At 41.3% G+C, this 20698-nt stretch overlaps 1 long non-coding RNA gene across 1 annotated transcript in view; it reads left to right on the top strand.

Annotated features, from left to right (window-relative positions):
• The window catches only part of LOC113012515 (uncharacterized), a 102881-nt gene extending 82183 nt beyond the window's left edge, over positions 1 to 20698 (top strand). The window contains exon 4 of the long non-coding RNA XR_013903873.1: positions 20586 to 20698. This is a non-coding gene — a long non-coding RNA (uncharacterized LOC113012515). The remainder of the gene's footprint in view (positions 1 to 20585) is intronic.

Below are 20698 nucleotides of genomic sequence, written 5' to 3'. Positions count from 1 at the left end.
TAGTTCTCAATGTGACACAGTATTGTAAGGGATTTCATGTACCTGTGTACTGTAAGAAAAGTAAAATATTAACAGCTTGAAATGCTTGAAATTGAGGCATGTTGGTGCTCAGCTTGTCTTTGTCTGCACTTTCAAACAGGACTGGTAGTGTAGCTCACATTTAGCTTTAACTTTAACATTATGAGAAAAGTCACTCATCTAGTGCCACCAGATTGATTCTGGCGGTTGTTTTCTGTTGGGTACAAATTGAAATGATCTCAGAGGTCTGATAGATCTTGTCAGCTGTCTTTAGAAAATAAAAGTTTTTAAAGGTAATGACAGACAAGATTATTTGACAACATATGTAGTTTTGCAGTGTATGCTGTAAGTAGTAGCTTCTGGGTCCATCAGTTTAACAATGCATGATTTGCCTTTGAAATGCAAGAATATTATGTGGCATAAAGTGTAAATGCTCAAGTGAAGCAGAAGCACCTGCAAGCTGTCATAAAATTCCTCTGATACATTTGTGTAGTATAGTACAATATGCATGTATACTGTATTTTGTGTATACTAATTCAGTTGATCATATTTTTCATTGTTATATCCCAGCTGCTTTTTTCTGTTGATGTGGGGTTGAGATTACTAAATGAGCAGTGATAATCAGTTTGATATCTTTCACCCTAAATTGTATTACTACAATGAGGAGCCGCACATGACTCCTGCACTTTGATAGAGGCATTTCCAGTGTATTAGTACAAATACTGCTGATGAGAAAACTAACACAATTTTCTTCTGTGAGTTCATCTGAAGCTGGATCCACATCACACACACTCATTTACTCACAGGTTAAGACTGAGAGCGTAAAAAGAGACAGAAATTGGAGAAATTGCTGAGAATTCACGAGTGGGGTTCATTTATGATTTGATTATCGCTTCTAATTGGAAGATAATTTTCATAAAGCCTCTCAAACAGCCGACAGCTTCCTCCCTCCACTCCTGTCTATCTCTACGATGCTTTGGTCGTATTTTTCCATGCTTTAAAAGATGCCCTCAGCCAGATTGAGAGTGATTAGAGGAGATATTGTGAGTTTGCTGATATTCCAGGTATTTTAAGCTTTTGGGTCCACATGGGTGTAATGGACTTATTCTCAAGCAGTTCTTGTCTCTCTAATTAGTGGTCCCCCCTCGAGCCGTAACAAGGGCACTGACGAGAGAGGCTTTTTCCCAATGATAATGTGAATGAATACCTGCAGGGGGAGATTTCTGCACTGTTCCTCATCCTGTCAGCCACTCTGGGTAACACTGGGGCTTAATGAACCTGAAAACAAGACACTGTGTGTGGTGACTGGTGTGTGTGTGTGTTCTCATAAATTCAGATAGATACATTATAGTATCTTTTAGAGGTGGCTCTAGTACAGTATATCTTGAAAAAAAATATAGATATATCTCTGAAAAACAAAAACAAAAAAATGGACCCCCTGTATTGTGATGATGAAGTCAATTATTTATCTGTCTGCTTTGTATTTGGGAGTTTACTACCTGTAAGGGTGAAACAGGCTCTGGCAAGATTCACAGAGACACAGTTGATCTTATGTAAAATCGTCAGAGAATCTGAGTCAGGCCGCATACAGCTTCCCTGCTGGAGCTGCTGAACATGTATTTTGATATGTATGTCCTGTCTGTGAGATGGTTTGACTGATAAGTTGACACCGCGGAGATGCATATCTAGGATGCATGCAGTGTCACAAATGTCACGTGTGATCGATCGAATGCCGCACTATCAGAGTAAGAGGTCATTGCTCTCCATATACAGCCGGGGGGGAGGACTGGGACAGAATGCCTGGTCAGCACATGGTCACATTTTGGATGCACCATTTTCCCTCCATGCCGTCCTGGGTGTGTAATGAGCTGAGTTGTTGTTGGTGGAGTACACGTCACTCCTGCTGACATTAGACTCAGTCAGTGCAGAGCAGACCCTGCGCTTTATCTTGGACACTCGGCCCTTCACTGAGGGGCTGCACCTACCTTCTCGAGCCAACTGACATGAATGATGTGTTTGTTTATTGTGGCAGATAGGTGTCATGTTAGACATGCATTAAGTCGTTGCGAAGTGAGCTTTGCAATTTTTTCCCCCCAGTAATAGTGCTGTTGACTAAAGTGAGGCTGAAGTGAGTGGGAAAATGCATGACAGACCAGAGAAAGCAGAAGACTTGTGGACAGGTTGCATGTTAGGGAGGTCGAAAGACAAAGAGAAAAACAGAGACAGAAAGAGGTAAAGACTGAGAGACAAAGATGGAGGAAGGGAGCCACAGATGTGGTGGGGCCTCGGGCAGTACAAGTCATTATGGTGTAAACTGCTCCAGTGGTGATGTTGTTGAGAGAGCATGGAGGTCACCATCTTGGGGTGTGTCAAGCAATACATGCACGCATACACATAGCAGACACACACACACACGAAGGAAATTGAGAGAACATCTGGATATGTGCCACCTGCCTAGAGGAAGTCATCTAGTTTACACGCAGTACAGGAGGGGGTTTGTCCCTTCCTGGATGTGCAACCTTCATGCTAGTCTGCACCACTGGGAGAGGATGGAGGACAAAGTGGAGAGTGAAGAGCGTGCAAACCGAGTGACACACTTTAGGGGTATTAAATGTTAAAGTAAACACGGATATCGTGAGTCAGGACAGGAAATGGGGAGAAATGCACACCACGGTCTCCACCACAGACCCCTATCATGTCCTCGTTGATGCTTGTTTTACTCAGCTGCAAGTCCCTGGTCAACCGTGTCGGAAGGACACATACCTAAAAGGTATTCATGCAAACCGTGTCAGAGGTAGTAAACTAAGATAGAAGCAAAATGTAATATAACAGAAGGAAGAAATTGTTTGTTTTGTTTTTGTTTTTTAGCAGAAAAGCAAGAAAAGAGGAAAAGTAAGATAAGCGCCACAAAACTCTGCACTAAATATTGACCATCTGGCTCCAGCCCAAGCTAGCGTGCCACAAAACAATTGCATTCATTAGCTTAATTTATCATGGTGGTAAGCTCAATTTACTTTTGCTTGTGCGAGTGTGGCTCATTAAGATTCAGTCTGCTGTTTCCTCAGGCCGTCTTGTGATCACTCACACAGAGTTCAAGCATTCTGGACCAGATAGGAAGCACTCCAGGGTTATCTGCCAGACCTAAACTGTTTAAATAAAGGCAGCGTAAAAAGAGGTGGAGAGAGGGATTGTAAAGGCAAGTCACAGAATGAGAGAGAGCGATGGGGGGAGTATCAGTGGAGGAGTGATCTAAAGAAGAATGCTGTTGAAGAGGACTGGCTGGAAAGAAAGGCTCAGTTCTCAGTTGACAGAATGGATGTTGCATGGCTTTGGTGGAAGAGGAATGGAGAAAGAGCACGGGAAGGGAGGCACGTGACTAAATGTATTCTGATAACTGAACAGCAGATGTCTCGCATGGAGCTCCTTTGTTGCCTGAACAGCAGGACCCTGCACTTCAGTGGGCTCACTTCACACTGCATTCATTTGCCTGCCAGCTGCCAATTTAGGGTAGAGAGTGAAAAAGAAGGAGAAAGAGAGGGAGTGAGAGAGAAAGGAGGGTGGCTCACACCAGTCCGTCCCTCCCCTCCCTCGCTATGTCTTGCAGAGAGGCTGCCATTCCGTTCTCTCTTTCCCCGGTGGCCTGTACAATTAGTGATCTGCATAACCACCCACACCTCCACGCACTGTTCTCGCAGAGCAGAGGGGGAGCTGCCTTTGTCTTTTGGCTGCTGTACAATGGGTCGCTTTGGACTTGGCTGGAAGCCAGAAGGTGTGGTACAAAACTGCATGTTCTTGATGGATGACGAATACTCCCGTAGTCTTGTTTCCTTGCGCAGCTGATTTGCCAGGTCAGAGATGAACTGCATCAGCGGCCATCAACAGCTCTTTTGTTAAAACACCATATAAGCGGCAGCGAGGGATACGTTTGTGAATTGTGAACTCTTATTATCCTCCCAGGTACCTTTGCTCAATAGAGGCACACTCTCATTAAGGCCGCAAAGCCCACAGTTCATTAACGCCTCCGTAAAAACAAATTCACACCCCTCTGCTAAGTGATGCGGGCCGACTAAGGCATGATGGCATCGAGGCTTTGGTGAGCTTAGCTGGATGAGGAAAGAGACAACTACAACCGCAACTTCACAGCTCACCTGATGCTTGATCTCACTGAGAGCCAAATCACATCTCACTTTATGCCGCACATTACCAACCTGTGAGCACGAGGAAAAGATGATTGTGATTGTTCGGTTTTAGTTAAAATAATTGGCTCTAGACACTCCTCATATAGAATAAGTTTTCTGATAATTAGATTTAAAATGATGTTATTAGCCTTTTTTCTATATATCCATGCCTTATTGCCTTCTATTACAGCACAGTACCACGAAATTTGCCACCATGTTATTTCAAATGTGGTTGCCCTGTTCTTAAATGGTAAATGGCCTGTATTTGTATAGCACTTTACTTAGTCTCTAAGGACCCAAAGCACTTTCCACTACATTCAGTCATTCACCCATTGGTGATGGGAAGCTACACTGTAGCCACAGCTGCCCTGGGGCGCACTGACAGAGGCGAGGCTGCCAGACGCTGGCGCCACCGGGTCCTCTGACCACCACCAGTAGGCAACGGGTGAAGGGTCTCGCCCAAGGACACAATGACCGAGACTGTCCAAGCCGGGGCTCGAACCGGCAACCTTCCAATTACAAGACAAACTGCCAACTCTTGAGCTTCGATCGCCCCTTAAGACCTGTATGTAAATAATAAAGATTTTAATTTACAACCTTGTCAAAGGAGCTTGCAAAGAAAAGCGTCTGGACTTCTTAAAGTTGCTTGAAGACATTTCACCTCTCATCCGAGAAGCTTCTTCAGTTCTAAGGTCAAATGGTGGAGAGTCCCAGATATAAACCTAGTGGGAGTGACCCCCCACAGAGGGACAAAAGGACCCCCTGATGATCCTCTAATCGCCTGAGCCAAGGTGTGAAACTGGGCGTGGGTCCCAATCAGCTAGAGTTTCGGGTGTGTTCATTGTGTGTTCAAGAAGCCATCTATGTCCACTGTGAGCGACCATCTTTGAACAGAGGCGGGGGTTTACGACACCAACTCTCTGCCATCTATCATCCAGTTTTGAGATCCCTTCCCAGACGCCTTAACGCCCACTCACATCCTGGGCCATCTGACCTCAGGAATTCGCATGATAAGGTGGGGCCAGGTTTCACAATGAACACACCCGAAACTCTGGTTGATTGGGACCCACACCCAGTTTCACACCTTGGCTCAGGCGATTAGAGGATCATCAGGGGGTCCTTTTGTCCCTCCGTGGGGGGTTGCTCCCACTAGGTTTATATCTGGGACTCTCCACCATTTGACCTTAGAACTGAAGAAGCTTCTCGGATGAGAGGTGAAACGTCTTCAAGCAACTTAAAGAAGTCCAGACGCTTTTCTTTGCAAGCTCCTTTGACTATGATGACCTGGATGACTGAGAACCTTCACAGACATACAACCTTAGTTTACAAAACTTTATTGCTAACATTGGAAAAAGTTGGACAGGCCAATGCTTGCCACTGTGTAGCATCCACTCTACTTTTAATAACAGTCTGTAAATGTCTGGGAACTGCAGAGATCCCTTGCTGGACATTTGGGAAAGAAAACTGTCCTATTCTCATCAGATGTAAGATTCTAGCTGCTCAGCTGGTTCGTCTTTGTCATGTGTTTTCTTACATGATGTGGCAGATGTTTACAGCTGGAAATTGGTGGTCTGGACTGCAGGCAGGCCAGTTCAACCCCCGAACTTTTCTACTATGGAGTCATGCTGTTTATGCAGAATGTGGTTTAACATTGTCTTGCTGAAAAATGCAAAGCCTTCCCTCAAAAAGACGCCTGGATGGGAGATTATGGTGGTCTAAAACCTGCATATACAGTCCCAAATGTGCAACAGGAAGAGATAGGAGTGAGAGAAAACATTTTTTTTGAGCAAACAATTTATTGAGAACAACACTTAAAGTAAAACAGGCTGTTTTACAGCTGATTAGAAATTTAGAAATACATGCCTTTAAAAGGGCAAATCTGTGAAAAAAAATGTGGATTCATTGTCATTTTCTGTCAGGTAGTCACACTGTCATGATGTTCTGATGGCAAAGGAAAAAAACGGTCCCTTTTTGAACGTGGTCGTGTTGTTGAACTGCATAAGAAGGGTCTCTCGCAGCGAGCCATTGCTGTTGAGGTGGGACGCAGTAAGACAGTCATTTGGAATTTCTTAAATGATCCTGAGGGTTATGGAAAAAAAGTCAAGTGGAAGACCCAAAAAAATTTCACCAGCACCGAGCCAGAGGATCCAATTATCTGTTCGTTAAGACACTGAACAATCCTCTACCCAAATTAGGGTGTCGATTTCAGCCCCATAACAATCAGACACCATCTGAGACTGAAGAGCTTCAAAACAAACATGTCTTCAAAGACCTCATCTCCTTGAACGCCGCAGAACTAACCATTTGGACTTTGCAAGAGAGCACCAAACATGGGACATTGAAAGGTGGAAGAAAGTTTTATTCCCTGATACGAAAAAAATGAACCTTGATGGTGCTGATGGTTTCCAACGTTACTGACACGACAAGCAGATCCCACCTGTTTTTTCATGGAATAGTAAATTATGTTAGTTTAAACATCTGGTGTGTTTTCCATGTTTTAGCGTGAAGATGTGGGTTCATGAGATTTTTGTAAATCATGGCAATCTATTTTTATTTACATGTTACACAGCATCCTAACTTTTTTTGGGATTGGGGCTGTGCTTGCTTGTCACAGTACAAAAGACAGCACTAGCAGATCCCTCTCATCACACACTACAGTGTCAATTCAGGGGATGAGCAATGGAACAAGCATTATGCCCACTTCCACTTCCAGGTTGGGGTGCGGGTGAGGGGGGGGTGATAAAAACTTTTTGATTAAGGGAAGGGAATTTTCTATTTCATTCTGATTCAGAAAGCAGGAGAAAGAGGGGAGGATTAATCTTAAGGCCGCCGTTTTACTGCCTATCCCCACTCCTGTCTCAGAGCTGAAGAAGCGCAAGTGAATAATGGGGTGTCCATCAGCCGTGGGCTCAAGCCCAGATTGGGATTTTCTCTGGAGATAATACAAAGCAGGGCGACAATTGATGATTCATAATGTGCAGTTTTAGCCTTGTGTTACCACTGCTATTGTGGTGGGGTTGGCATTAGTGTTAGTGTATCTGCCATAGAGGTGTTTCGCTCTGACAGCAATCTTTGGAAGCGTTCTTCTGCTGAGGATTGTAGAATCATGAGTTTATAAATATGGATATGTAGAGAATCATGTATTCTGTAATTCAGATGATAAATTGCTCCTTTTGAAAAAACATTCAGTCATACATGCACTGTGTAATATTTATGAATCCTCTGAAAGAAAGGGAGGATCTAACTGGCAGAAACCAGAAACGAATAATGGCATCTTGTTATGTTCACTTGCTTCATTTTGTACACAGGGGCTTTTACACTGAACCAAGAATAATCCCACTAACAAAGTTGTCTGGCTCTCCAGTCATGTGAGCAGCACCTGTCGTGGCAGGGAGTGGAGGCTGAGGCGGGGCTGGGGATCCATGGAAGGGACGCTATCCATCAGTGGTTCCATTTGATATTTAATTTAGACTTTTATGAGCCTTAGAGGATGGGCCATGTCAATTTCCTCTCGCAAGCTCTCTCTATAGGGATGGAGGATAAATTCCTTCCATCCGTGCAGCAGCCTTACCAAGGCTCCTGCAGATTTATAACTGTATTGTGTGCTGGTGATGCTAGTGGCGGTCAGTGAGTGGCCTACAAACAGGCCACTCACTAGCTCACAGGTGTCTGTCCAGGTCGTATCTCTGAGAAAAGCTTCTGCAATTTGGATCGAAGTTGCACTTCATGGAAGGTTCTAATAGTTCCCATAGAAGTTGACCTTGGACATTATTGTAAGGCATTATATTTGCAAGGAGAAACTACTGTGATGGTAATTTTGGAAAGAACAATATTCCCATTTTAAAGCAGCACAAAATCAATTAATTTTGCATCAGTCAGCTGAGTTAGTTATATTATACATACATGTTTTTCTCCATGAGTGATGGATGAAGTAAAATAGCCGCTATTCTGAGAAGGTAATTTTAAGGAACAGCAATGGGTTTTATAAACTATTTCTCTCCGAATGGTCTGTTTTAATGTAATTTATAGCTTCATTCATTACCTCTTTTGTATTAGTAATTATTTCTAAAATACCAAAGAGCCATCTTTTCTTTCCTGGTTCTTCTCCGGCTTTGATTTATCGCCACGGCTCTGGCCTGATGCTGTCTTCCCAAGGTGTGACATTTCAAAATATTTATAGCTCTGGCACATTAAAGGCCTTCCTTTGAAGGTGACCGACCACTCTTCCACACCAGCGTAATTAATAGAATCTCAGCTTGTTCGCCTTGTGTTATTTATCTGCTGTTCTGCTATTCTGTTGAAATTCTATGGAAAACAGCAAGGTGTTGGCTCAGCTACTTCATCTCATAAACAGACTTTTTATACACGCCATTCGGCAGGATGCATTGCACCGAGGGCGACAGGGAGACCATTCCACTTCAAAGCCCCAAAAGTTTAATATTTTATTGATTAGATCTAAACCTTCTGTCCAAAGTGGCAATTAAAATTCAATTAAACTGACTGAAAGCATCATATTAAATTTCATCCCTTTATGAGCTCCAAGATAATGCTGGAGGACAGGAGTTGAATATAATCACAGCCTTTTTAGATTATATTATCCGGTTCATTCACTATAAAAGTGACACTTTTAGGTATACTTTCAATATTTCTTAACTATAACCTTCTAATGAACACATTTTATAGCCATTAAATCAACTGTTATTGGGCATTGCAATAAAGAGAGATGGCTGCTTTTTTGTTCTGCTCTCCACATTAGAAAAGAATGAAGCGTTCCCAGTCTTCATACAGGTAAATGAAAAGTCTACCTGTTATGCAGAAACAGACTGATTTATCTAATTTATTAAAAACTTCCATAATTGTTAGTAACAGTGCATAAAACTAGTGACAAACTGTTCTAGCTAATCAGTGTTATTTTATTTTTATTTGCACAAATATTTTAAATGTTATGCTTTGTTTTAAAACTATAGTCAGGGTATTAATCCAGTACTATTTTTTTACTGGGCTCCACTCTCCAGCCCTGACAGTGAATTAAAGTTGCAAAGGAGAAAATAAGGAAGTAAACAGATGACAGCTAAGCTAACGCTTTTCTGCAGTAAATACCCGCTGTATGTGGACTTTGATCAAATAAATTGGGATATAACCCAAACAACCAAGTGATGTGTAACCGCATTCTGCAGTGAAATGTGGTCACTAGCATGAAAAAACAAAGGCTACTTTTGCTAGCACCGCTACGGTTAGCCAAACACTGCAAACAAATCTGATAATGTGTGTGCCTGCAGAGGCGTTCATGGCACAATTAACGAAGAACGCAATTAATGGGTTCATATAGATACAAAAAATACACATATACAAAATATTTGTATATTTAATATACGACCTTTAACTTCATTCATTTAGAGTGTAATCTTAAATGCTTCCTGTAGATTTTACATTAAGCTTCAGCTATGGTTTTCAAATCCTGGCTACTGCTACTCCTACTGTTGTTGTGACACTAGTTGAGTTGTACAGCTCCAGTGGAAAAGTCAGAGGATCCCTAAAATAATCTTTAGGTGTCATCCATAAGGAACCATCAGTGTCTGGGTAAATTTAAACTGCAATCTGTACAATAGTTGCATGTTTTACTGGAAAAATTACAAAATGATTGTCACACCAATTGAAAATGTACTAATGTGAGTAGGATTATTCATCTTTGGATGATAAATTTGCTTGGGAGCAGCTGCCGAAAAATTATGTCAGGACCAGAGTGGTGAACTGAGTGATTGAGTACTACCAGAGTGGCCAAAAATATGACCAATATGTCTCAATTATTAAAAGAAAAAAGGCACTTCTCTTAAACTTGTATATCAAATATTGTGTCATGGCTCGTGTTGTACCATCACTACATCCTTTCATCCTTTTTTTTCCTGTAGGCTCCTCCAAGGTGTCAGGTCAGCGGTAAGCCACAGCAAAGCCATTGATCCCACAGCATCCACCACAGTAAGCAGGCTATTTAGATGTACACAGAGAGCAGTGTCAGAGACTGAGAGAGGTTGTTATTACTGAGTGCCTCTCTGTTTCTCCCTAGACTGTTTGCTCTGTGTGATTATTCTCTCCAGCTCCCCGAGCATCCCAGCTTCTGCCTCTGTGATAAAGATATTCATTTACCTGATATGAAAATCTTGTTCATGGTGATCCCAAATGACTCTAGATAGAAGAGGAAGAACGCGGGGAGGTGAGATGCAGTGAAGGTGGGTAGGGTAGGTGATAGAATGGGAGTGCATGAGGGAAAGGAGAAAGAATGACATGAAATATTAATACACCGTGAGACATCGTGACGCCTTGAATTTGTGTGATAGCAAAATAATACTTTTGTATAAAAAGTGGGAACTGATTTCTTTTTCTTTTTTTTAATGATTTGTGAAGAAGGCATCACATAGTCATACAAATCAGTTAAAGTGAAAAACATAAATATCTGCTAGTGATTCTGGGAAATTAATGAATGGATGCTGTGTGTTACTGTGCGTGCACAAGCTTATATTATAGGTGGAAATGCGTGTGGCTGTTTCTGTTTTGGCTGGCCAGGAGTGTCTCAGTACACATCCTCCCCTTTGTGCTAATGATGAGACTCGTATCATTTTTACTACGTCTGAATGAGGAGGGTTTGCACGCGGTTCTAGCGTCTGCACTAGGTCTTCCTCCTGGATGAAGCAGGGAGAGATTGATATTATAGAGGAAGAGAATTAAACGTGTCTTCTCAAATGCATCCTTGTGGTTAAAAGGGTAAAATGAGATGAAGGGGTATGATAGTCACTTCTCCTCATCTTGTAGCCAGCCCCATCCTCTCTTCCTTTATTTTGTTTGAGTATATGGCTCACTCATCTCAGGTTTTATTGTCTCTATCTTGGGAGTGCTGCTTTCCCCTATAACACGGTCACCATGCGCAGCACATCAGGCAAGTTCTTGATTCTGTACTCAGTAATTTAAAGCCTTTATAGAATTGCAATTTCAGGGCTCAGTGCTTGTTTTTCTAAAATGTACTCAAGGAATTAGCTACTCCAGCCACAAATCAGTTGAATTTATGCCCAGTTGTAATACACTTTATGGGCTCATGGTACATTGCTTCAAAAACAGCAGATGTGAAATTATGATAAATATAATGAGGTTTTTTTTTTCCTTCTCACTCGCCTCTTGCCTGTCCCTCACCCTCCTTCCTCCAGTCTCTCTCTACTGTGAGAGAGAAGGATGTGAAGCGTGTTTACTCACCCCATACAATACATTTAATGTCTTAGTAAGGGCCGCCAACAAAACCTGATTAATGTCCTCATCTCTTTTATTAAAGATAAGAGTGGCACTGCAGTCAGGAGATAGAGAGAGTGCCATAAATCTTAGGCAAAATGAGCAGTCAAATAATCACTCATCAGAAATGAAATCTACATACATTAACACTCGCAGACATTCTGCTGTGAATATAAACACGGGGCTACGGGCGATGAAGCCGGCTCCATTTATCCACATATTCGCAGTTGGGGGGAGGTAAAGGTGTCTGAAGAGGGTAAGCTCTCAGCTGGTGATGATGTTTAAGGGGGTCCTGTCCTGCTAAGCTACAGTCCGCCAGACTACCCATGTGTCCAGATGAGCAGACGCACAATCATTAGGGCAATGGATGAGTTGGATAGCAGAGGCAATTAAGCATCTCCCTGAATAGGACATAATGTTGATCCATCCCTACGATTAATCAAGGCATGCAATAGACAGTGATGGGCGACCCTGTGCCTTTGTGACAAAATGATTCTTCATTGCATGTTTGGGGATTGGGATCCTGAGGTCCCTAATGCGCCTTAGAGGTGCCCCAATGAAATCCTGTCATCTATTTTGCTTCTGTCCCTGACAGCTATCAACCTGTCTTCTGTCAGCCACGGAACATTATCTGAACTCCCAAGGCGGTTAGCGACAGGGACTAAGCTTATGAGTGGTGGTCGCAGACAGGCAGATATGTTAAGTAATGATAATGCTACCTTGCTTTTGTCCTATCAGCGTCAACTCACGTGCATGTTTCCTATATGCACATGCAGACAAAGAAGGACTGCATATAGATGCATGCAAGCTTGTCTTTACTGCAGATATTTTTATGCACATATGCAGAAAGCATCATATATAAACACTCTGTTGTGCCTCCACCACAAATGTGCCTTTTCCGTCAGTCACATCACAGAGGCCTCCCGGTGACAGATGTCATACATTGTGATTAAAAACTTGTGGAAAATTAAAAACAAATGCACAATGCACTATGACTGCTCTTTGTTTTGGTGTCAATCATATCTTAATAATCAAAATGAGCTGTTTTTTTTTCTTTCACTCATTCGCCACTACTTTGGCATCTGGCAGGGACAGGCTGACAAGGTGTCTTTGCAGCGGAAATTACAAGAAATGAATTTTCAATGCTTGATAAAAGTCACACACAATTAGTGGGAGTGTCAAACCACTTCATATAGAGTTGTGCAAAGTACTGAAGCTCCACTCATAATATTGACAGCGATGCGTAACAACGTCAGTGGTCTCACTGTGATAATGACTTGTTTGCAAGCTGATACTTTACATGCGCTCCATAGACACAATGCCATAGTTATTTTTTTATTAGTACCTCATGATCTAATCATGATCTCTTATGAGTTTGTTATGTTTAACTCTGTTGTTATTTAACTGCTCTCACCCTGTGAGTCTTAAAAAATATTTAACAATATAATGATATGATGCAATAATCTCCCTTCGTTGAATTTATCTTTACACATTTTTCAATGTGTAGGGTGTCCACTTGTTCTACTATGCAATTTTTCTCCTTTATAGTCCCCATTGCCTATGCAGTTATCTATTCACCTGTATTGCTGGATCATGAGATCATTACCTCCATCATTGAGCCCAGGCATCTGAAAGCCTGTTAACCTGGAACAGGCCTGGCTGTGCAACCCTGTGCTGATGGTACAATATGCTCCTTGTTATTCTAGGATCATTGACGCTAAATCCCTGGCAATCAAGTCAGTTTTGTTGAAGCTCATTGGCTCAGTGGGGTCTCATCTCATCTGCAAGCTTGGAATGAAGAAAGGAGTGTTCGGGTTAGTTGGGTCGTTAGGTAGAAATTCTACGATAATGGTGCATGTTACATTAGACCCTTACAAACCAAGGATAAGTGTTTCAGACTCTGTGTAATGTAATTTGGGGAATGGTTATGGTAGATAAGAAATTCTCTTGAAGTGTGAAGTGTGGAGATGAATAGTTCCTTATTAATCTAAACTCATCACATGCTATTGAGCCAATACAGTTAAAAAGTGAAAAGATTGAAATGTATCATGGACATTTTTATTGCAGATGATATATGGCATACAGTAACTTTTTAAACTGCAGCTCCAACACAGCAAGCAGAAGGGTGTGCTTGTTGCTGCTATCATATTACTTGTTTAAAACAGTTGTCCAAATAAATGGCTAATTTCATGTAGCATTAATAAGACATTCAGAAACGGCCATTAGTTGTGAGCAATCTCTCAGCATTAACAGGAGCCGGATGAAATGTACACGCATGATGGAATGGAAACAGCTGAGCAGCTGAAGCAGGAGGGCTGAACTCCAGCCACTGGATTCCCCTCATGTGTAACAATGTGTCATGTGACACTTCTTAATTTGAGCTCAGTAAGACCACCATCGCATCACAAGTGATGGACCAAGGTTGTGTTCTATATAACACTATCACGAGGATTCAGTCCTACATTACTGTATGTGTAGCTATGCGGCTGTGCAGGTAAAAGCAGCGTGTCCATCCATGCATCCACCCCGGTCCCATGGACACTATGCTTAAGAAATTGGCACAAACCGAGCAGAACTTGGTGGAGCAAAGACAAAAACCAAGGTCAATGTGACCTTGCGCAACACTTTTTTGGCCAAAACGCAAGAATTCACACTAATAATGGCAAAACTGTATAGAAGAAGAAGTGATTACATTTCACTGTGAAATCATAATGTTCTGCAAATAAACCTTTCTGGCCACGTTTCAGTGCAGTCATTTAGGAACTGAGGGGGGAGTTTGTAACCTAAGTTTCACTCTATACTAGTTTAGGGATAGTAATTAATGTCCTGCTTGAAAGTTTCTGTATAGTTTACACTACATATGTATTAGTTTGGACAGATACTCTTTCACTCTTGAAAAGAAGTCATTTTTTACACTACAAGCCACATTCACCAGTTCATAGACATATCTGTGCAGGGCTTTTTTTCTACACACTTCTACCATCTATTCGTTGAAAAGTTGATAGTTTGATCTCCGCCTCAGTCGGTCTTCATGTCAAAGCTTAGACAATCCACTCTACCTCCTGAGCCACAGCTGCCCCGTGTAAAAAGCAACTGAAATGTTTTGCAGAGGCAAACAACAACAACAACAAGGCAGTAATTCTAGATTTATATCATGACATGGATAATATCTGTTTTTCAACTCGTGGATGTAATACGGGAAAAATCAAAGCGCTCTGTGAGAAAAAAAAAAAAGCACATTTGAACTCCATTAAAATCAAGTCTTCAAACAAATACAGAATACTTGCCCTTTCTTATTATTTCTAATTTGTACACTTATATAAGTAAGAATAAAAATGTTGTCGTACCCTAATACTAGACTATAATATATATATAAAGTATATTTAATATAAAATGATTGCTTCATGAAACTTGTTCGCATTGGAAGGTTAAGTGTAGGTGTAAAACTGGATCTGCTTCGTACACCTTGTAGCAAATTACCACCTTCAAGTTGCCTGTAGTGTTACCTTCCAACCACAACTCAGCATATTATCAGGTTCAGGTCGTATCACTCACACTGTAATTACAAGCAACTGCATTGGAGAAAGAAATATTCATGCCAGCCAATGAGATGTCATTTTGAGCTGGAGATATGTGGAATTTCTGACTTCAAGCGTCAACAACTGGCATCCTTGGCGGTTATTCTAAATAAAAGTCAAACAGTAACATAAAACATTCAGCCAGTTTACGTGTATCCAATTTCACTTACTAATGAACTTCTGTAACTATATAAACCATTAAAAAGACTGCATGGTTAGGTAACCGAAGTACTCCACAAGAGTAACAGTCTCGACAATCTGCACCAGTTCCAAGTTGGATCAGTGGGCTTTTGCGTTGTTGCTGTGTTAGTGCAGCGTGTACATAAGTTTTTACATGGATATCATAACTTCGAGAAAACCAAAGTGTGATTGTGATCATTATTATATTAATACTATTTTATCACTCTTCAGTCCTGGGCTGTCCTGAACACTTGAGCTTACGTAATTTCCACAGAAGCATTTCCAGTTAATCCCTCTCCCTTTGAATGTCGGCCTTTCAGAGGAAGAGCAGGCCATCTTTGAGGAGGTGGCGTCACACATCTGCCACAGCCTAGCAAAGCTCCTTGAGGAAAGACATGTTGTCAGTGCACATTAATCATCGGGCCCGCCATCGGAAACAGATTCCCCTCATAAGCAATTTCACTCATTAGAGTTACTGTGCTGATTTGCTGATTGGAGTTACGCTGAGGCTACTGCACTGCGAGGGAAGGAGAGGAGAAACGACAGCGAGAGGAGAGAGGGAGGGAGGAGAGTTGGGGGGGGGGGATGGGGGAGAGAGGGGAGAGAGGGTCTGACACATTTACAGTGACGTGAAAGCTGAGATGTTGATTAATGTGCATTGTTCCTGTCACATAAACTGAATAAATAAATATCAAACAAAAGCAGAGGGAGAGACTCATTTACAAACCAGGAAATGAAAGTTCCATTTAGTTACGGAGTAAGACAGACTGGGGTGACAGTCTGTAGACATGGCTGTAAACAAGAAACCACCACAGTGTAAGTCAAGCCTGTGTGCCCACATGCTCAAAGCACCTGGTGCGTCTGATTCAGGCATTCCTTAAACTAATGCAGTTCACTTCTCGTGTCATAGACAAAACATTAAGTGGAGAACCCCAAAGCCCTGCCAGCTCCTCTGGAGTCGGCCACTGTGATAAGTGGCCTTCCTGGTAAGAATGACACGTCGCAATCAGCTCTTGAAAGCCCTCCGGCTGCATTTGGTCTCAAAACAATCTAACAGCTCACAGTTCATGCAAGTTCTAAAATAAACACTTTTTGGCAAATTGAAAAACCATCCTCCATGCTGCAAGTGATGCATGATGATAACAGAATATTCTACAACAGCACAACCCCATTCAGGTCATTTAGGGTAGGCTGTTTATATTGATCTTCATATCCCATCCACAAACACCCTTGTTTACATAAATAAACAATATTATGTTTGCTGCCATGGAAACAGAGTTTACGCAGGCCACAAAATCACCATTTAATGGACTAAGATGTTTACATGCCTGAGAATGCTGGCTAATAATGGCATATCTCAGCTGTCATATTCTGAATTCTCATAACTGGGAAATGTGTTTATCCAGGCTGTTGGGAGTGGAATGTAGCATTTGCAAACTGCAACTCTTAAACTTTACGCTGCTTAATACCAGCTATTTTCAGCAGATTTATGCGAACATTGCCCCTCTGATAATTCTCTGGCAGGAACAGATTTAGAGATTTAAAAAACCAAATTGTTGATCGTTACGATGAATTTTATTTCCGTTTATTTTCACACTCGCAGTTATTGCAGCTGCAGGATTTAATTACTACAAATTTGTTTTCCAAGACAAATTAAATCCACTTGTTTAACACCGCCAGCACTGCATTGTGTTTTGATTTCGATCTTATCTATTACATCCTCTCAGTCAGGTCTCATGACCCCTTTGCCAGTCATTTGATGATTACTCTGTTTTAGGGAGCGGCAAATGTCTCAGGCTGCTTCAGCAACCAAATGGCTTAATAATTAGTCACAAACATAAGCCAGCACTCACGTCAACAACAGACACGAGGTTTGGCCAAATACCATGATTTAGTGTAGTTACATGCATTTATATGAGGGCATGTTAACTAGCACAATCCATTTGATATTTTTCATGTAGCAGTTTGTGCATGATTTTTACCAAACTGTGTGCAGATACACTCTGCGTGCTAATTAGCTGTTATTTTGGCAGATTAGCGATGGCTTCTGCCATTTTCTCGATGGGAAAATGCACTCCTGCACAAATTCCTCCGCTTGCTTCCCTCAGCTCCTTTTTTCTCCCCAGTTTTGCAGATTCCTCCTTCTGCTCGGGCATCTTGGGAGAAGTCGTTTTACAGTTCAATCAGGAATTCTAATAAACTGACCTGTGCTTTAATGACTAATTCATTGTCTCCTTTACTACCTTCATGGGTATAAAGCAGATTAATGACTTGAGCAAGGTTAAAAACAGTACCACTGTGCTTTTCCTTCATCTGTTATCAATCATCCTTTAGATTCTTAAGAGAGCAACGGAAATTGAAGGAAAATTAGTAATCCTTTTGATGGATGATACCATAGGTAGGAGTGTACACTTAAGATGAGAGTATGGCTATAGCATTAAAAGGAAGTCGGCTGATAAGAAGCATCACGCGAGGAGCTTGCATTTCATTAGATGGCACATATGCTGTATATGGAACAAACTATAATGCTGTATGACAGGAGAATTATCGTTGTGTGACAACAAAGCCGTCACAGTTTAAGTTAACCCACTCGAGGAAAAGACGTCATAATTTTGATTATCCTCTCAACGCTGGACCTCCAAATACGGTTATCAAAATGGCCCAGAGACATAATCGCACTGCACATATTTTTTTTAACAATGTTTACAAAGAAGAGTTTTAAGAAAAAACTCTTCAGGAAAAACTCACAGCAGTTTCAAGAGTGGAGGCTAGCAATTTCACGTGAGTTGTTAAACTTCTTTGACAGTTTCTTTACTTTTCCTCATACTGTACTACTCTCTCTTGTTCGAAAATCCCATGAAAGGGGAAAGCAAAAAAAAAAAAAAAAAAACAATACAAAGAGGAGGCAAAGGGGAACAGCAAGGAAAAGGAAGACTGGGTATAAGGCTGTGTCTTTGTTTACCATTCTATATTCCCATCACATGCACGTACGCCTTTGCTGCATCTCTGGGCTCTTCCCACTCTTGGCCCAGTCATTTCTGACAATGTTAATGATTTAGTGGAGAGCCCTCCACAACGGATGATTTGTGACATGTAGGAAGGCTCGAAACGAGGGAGGACTAGGCAGGTTTCTGTGGGGAGTGTTTGGGATCCAGGGATGCCTTGAAGATAGTGATTCATTATATTTAAGACAAGTGTGACATCCTACTTCAAGGAAACAGCACACATATGTATGGAGGGGGAGATTTTTCGGGTGGCCAAAGTGGGGAGGGGTAGGTAAGTACAAAGGAATGCCTCTGTGTTTTTGGAGATGACATAGGGAAAGGAGGCAGGCATATGGAGACGGCAGACTGGAAAATAATGGGTAATGGAAGAATTTAGCCTGAGGCTATATGCCTGCTTTGCCTACTTCTGTATAACTAGTATATTTATAATTCAAATACATACCTTTAATAATTAACCACCAGTGAATATTAAAGGAGAATGTGGGATATCTCTTCTACAGATGGAGTCAGGTGAAAACAGGATTAAATTTCAAATTTGACAACAGCACAGAACAAAGGACCGGAGAGCAAAAACAAAAAGTTGTCTGGCGTTTTTGGGCCAATTCCTTATTTTGTGTTGGTGTAAACAAATAGCAGTTTTGCATAAATGGGACATTTATTATACATACATTTATTTTATACACAATAGTGAGTTTCCGTATCTATAAAATTTGAAGTAATAAACCGTCTTAGTGTTCCTGGGTTAAAAGATATGTTTATTCACTGTACTTTCATTTCTGTTAAAGGGCAGTTAGTCACCATCTGTACTGTAATCTAGCCGAGGGCTACTCCCTGGAAACATACGTCTAGAGTTACACAAGCAAATATCTCACTGATTTTCTCCGAGTGTCTCATTCGCTGTTTATCACTGTGAACTTTTTATCTCTGCTCTAATCTCATCAGCCTCACTGTACCAGAAATGTTGACAACCTTTTGTCTAACCGCAGCGTGGCGAATCCACATCACCTACGACATCCGTGCGACTGAGTGATAGCGATCAGCTCGCGTTAAACTCCAATCCTGCTTTACATTCAATTACATAATTTCAGCCACATTTAGGCAGCTGCAATTTGGAAATAAGAGCGCATTGAAATTCGGTGTATTTATGCCGCGCTCCGAGTGTGCCTTTTTAAATAAAATATCCCAGAGGACAGTGTGTTTTGTAGTCTGTACACAAGTGGCACACAAGAGCTCTCACAGACTGTGTCATTCGATGTTATGCAAACACCAGAGTTCAACAAGAATCGATGTATTTGCATATTCTGGATCTTAAATGTGTTCTGCTTTTTTTTTGCATCTGTGCAAGCCCCATTTCTATCTCGGCTCTTTGATGTAGCTCATACATATTGACGAACCCATTCAAGAAACCAACCGTGTTAACTAAAGCATGAGCTCAATTTGTGTATCCTCTTTTTTTTAAAAATGGAGCATTAGTTTGTCCCATTTATATTTCCTGGGTTAATTAGCAAGTGAGAGATTGGACAATTAGTTCATCCATGCTAATTGATTATAATATTACAACCCAGTGATGATAAGATGAACATAGTCTTCGTTCTATATTCCTCTAAGGGATTGAATAATATATACAATGCTTTTGCGTAATGAGGGTTTTAAAAGGACGCAGCAACTAGGGAAATTGTTAATTCATTTCCGCTCAGAGTTTTTCAGGACACAAATGACTTGAATGGCAAGGATGCAAGCATCTTATGGTCCTTTTTGCTTTTGAGTCACGTCAACGCAAATGATGTGCATCACTGGTTCCCTTTTTTTTTCTTTTTTGGAGGGGCCAATCTGCATTTTGAATCTATATAAAGCTTCTACTTGAGTGAAGCTTCTTCTACTCAAGCAAACGTTATGAGTGTAAAATTACACTTTATTTAACTCTTCACTGCTCCTTCCTTGTTCTTTACCCAACCATACAGACCCAGCTCTCTTCTTAGTTGTCAAATATCTGCAATTTGAAGATCAGGTATGGCCCTCTAACCACCTCTCACTGGTGGCCCCACTCGAGCTCCATCATAGTGTGACAGTTTGTCATGAGGCCGCAAAGCTTAGCGGAGGGAAAAAAAAAAAAAACACTTCAGGAATGTGTGCCAATGGAGTTCACCTGGAAAGTTAAACAGGAAGCGCTCAGACTTTCATGTTATTCGTTTTAGAGTGGTCATGCCCCTGATTTTGATGTAAGAGAAACGTTTCTGTGCTCTGCTGTTATCATCAACTTTCTTTGCCTTTTAGCTATGATGTTAATTATGTATATTCATACATATTTTGCATGTTCTGCTTGATAATTATTGCTCTCTATTTCTTAACAGCTTTTCTTCAATTTCTTCAGCCTCACCGGAAGAATGTTTTTTTGAAATATGACCCATTTCACCTCAAAATGTTCATCCTCAGGTACAGCAAATAAAAAAACAAGATTCAAGTA

The sequence above is a fragment of the Astatotilapia calliptera genome, chromosome 19, assembly GCF_964374335.1.
Source record: "Astatotilapia calliptera chromosome 19, fAstCal68.1, whole genome shotgun sequence".
Taxonomy (NCBI): Eukaryota; Metazoa; Chordata; class Actinopteri; order Cichliformes; family Cichlidae; genus Astatotilapia; species Astatotilapia calliptera.
This window is presented reverse-complemented; position numbering and strand designations above follow the sequence as displayed.